This window comes from Monodon monoceros, unplaced genomic scaffold (assembly GCF_005190385.1).
Source record: "Monodon monoceros isolate NGI ecotype Baffin Bay Population unplaced genomic scaffold, NGI_Narwhal_1 Contig3976_ctg1, whole genome shotgun sequence".
Classification (NCBI taxonomy): domain Eukaryota; kingdom Metazoa; phylum Chordata; class Mammalia; order Artiodactyla; family Monodontidae; genus Monodon; species Monodon monoceros.
This window is the reverse complement of record NW_021699886.1, coordinates 1-2,484: the sequence shown is the minus strand read 5'-3', so window position 1 is coordinate 2,484 and position 2,484 is coordinate 1. Positions and strand designations below refer to the sequence as shown.

General features: G+C 41.0%; 1 long non-coding RNA gene across 1 annotated transcript; it reads right to left on the bottom strand.

The window, feature by feature from the left end:
- Positions 1–798: 798 nt before the first annotated feature.
- On the bottom strand, positions 799–2,437 carry LOC114883595. Its single transcript, XR_003790630.1, has 2 exons — positions 1,861–2,437; positions 799–1,145 (listed from the first exon to the last, which is right to left on the bottom strand). It is a non-coding gene; the product is annotated as an uncharacterized LOC114883595 (long non-coding RNA).
- Positions 2,438–2,484: the final 47 nt, after the last annotated feature.

The window sequence follows — 2,484 nt, the reverse complement described above, 5'->3', positions numbered from 1 at the left end:
TTTTTTTGCCACACATAATATACAGCATGTTACAGGTATCCCAGGAAACAGTACGGGACAAGCGGTTATTGAACGACAAAACCGCACTTTGAAGGACATGCTTATAAAACAAAAAGGGGGAGATGAGGTACAAAGTCCTAGGAAAAGAATACATATTGCTTTATTTACTCTTAAATTTTTGAATCATGGAGAAGATGATCTTAGTGCAGCTGACAGACATTGGACAAAAACAAGTACACAAGAACTTAGACAGCCTGTTTTTATATTAAATGAAAATACTAACACTTGGGAACCTGGCGAGGTTCTTCGTTGGGGCCAAGGACATGCTTTTGTTTCTGCAGGAGCTGAATCCTATTGGGTGCCGGCTAAGAAGATAAAGCTTCGGGCTGGCAACTAAGCGTAGCCTTGATGTGACGGCAATGACGAAGGGATGTGCGGAGATGGATTTGAGCAAGAGAGCATTCCGTGTGCCATTGGATCAAACAAAGAGGGCGTCTCCATTGACTTGGGGGCAAGTGAAAAAGTTTGCGGGCACTGCTGAAAACCTTGTCATTTCACAGGGTAAACCCCTCACTAGCACCAATCTTTTTGTAGCTATGTTGGCAATGTTGTCTGCACAGGTAATAAGCATATCAGCCAGTGAGATAAATTGTACTAACCATACTTATTGGACTTATATTCCTAACCCTCCTCTTAATATGGGCGTTACCTGGTGGGATGCCCCAATTCTTGTATATGTAAATGAGTCTGGATGGTTGCCTGGTCCTTTTGATGATAGAGGCCCTTTGAAGCCAGCAGAAGAAGGAAGGATAATAGAAAATAACACTGTGGGTGTTAATGGACCTCCTATTTGTATGGGAAAGGGAGATCATTGCCTTAAAATGAATGATCAGGCATGGTTAAGTGTTGTCAAAAATGAAAGCACATATCATGGGTTATATCTTTTGAGTGCTTATAGTTTTAAAAGTTTTAATTCCACTCTTCATGAAAATGTTTCTGCACCTTATTTGCCTCCATGCCAGGTGCCTCTTGTGGATCGATTATCGGATTGGGTCCATTGGACTCGATGCTGAGGAGAAATGGCTTGGGTTCTTGTTAATACTTCTTGGGGAAGCGTCATTGATTGGAGCCCTTTTGGCTCCGCCCTAGGAAAAAAGGGTTTGAAGGATTTATACTGGCATAAAGAAGATAACACTATTTATAGCGATACTATTAATGATACCATAGTATGGCATGCTGGAGGGTTTTCTCCTCCTGGTCCTCATTTAAATGGCTATCCTATCCAAAAGGACTTGTGGAAGCTTATGGCAGCTCTGAGAAAGATGAATGCCTGGGTAGGACATATGGTTAATAAATCTGAAAATCATAGTTTGATTTTTCATAAAGATGTTACTCGGTATACTCGTAGTTGTGTGAAATTACCTTATATATTGTTAAAGGGACCAGCTGTACGGAATGAGACTCAAGGTATTATAATGTGTAAAAATTGCTCTCTGTATACCTGTATTAACTCTAGTATATCTTTTAACATATCTACTGAAAGTTTGTATATCTTACGAGCTCGGACAGGTCTTTGGCTTCCTGTCAATCTTGGAAGGGAATGGCAAGAATCTCTTCCTATGGCTGTTTTGCAATATTCAGTTGATGCGTTAAAAAGAAGTAAAAGATTTGTAGGAATGTTGATTGCAGCTGTCATGGGTATTATAGCCATAACAGCTACTGCGGCAGTTGCTGGAGTTGCTTTAGAACAATCTATTCAGACCGTTGACTGTATAACTGACTGGCATAAACATTCTGGAATGCTTTGGTCCCATCAACGACAAATTGATTCGGAAGTATATTCGGAAATAGCAGACTTACAACAAGCTGTGGTTATGTTGGGGGACCAACTTGTAAATTGACAAAGACAAATGAAGCTACGTTGTGACTGGAATCAAAGTGCCTTTTGTGTCACTTCAGTTCCATATAATCAGTCTGCGTTCCCTGGGACAACAATAAAAAAGCATTTATTACATCACAAAAATTTGACAGAAGAAATTGTAAATTTACAAGGGAAAATTCAACAAACTTTCCAGAAGAAATTACAACGACTTAATTCGCAAGAAGTATGGACTGGAATTATTCAAGGACTTAATAATCTAAATCCCATGTCTAAATTACATGCTTTATTTGGTTCTACTGCAGGATTGTTAATGCTCATTATAATAATAATCATATGTTTAGCTGTAGTTCGACGACGAGTGAAAGCTACCCGCCATGCAACATCGCAACAAGCTGCCGTGTTCTCCTTGATGCTACAAAAATTGTAAAACAAAAAGGGGGAAATGTAGTGGGATAACTGAGGACATGGAAAGGAGATGTGACCCATGAGCCCCCCCACCCCCCAGCAAACTGGGGGCTGGCGAATAAGCCAGAACTGCCAACAGTCCTGATTGCTTTGAGCCCACCCCCACCCCCACCCCCCACCCCCCGGCAAACCGGGGG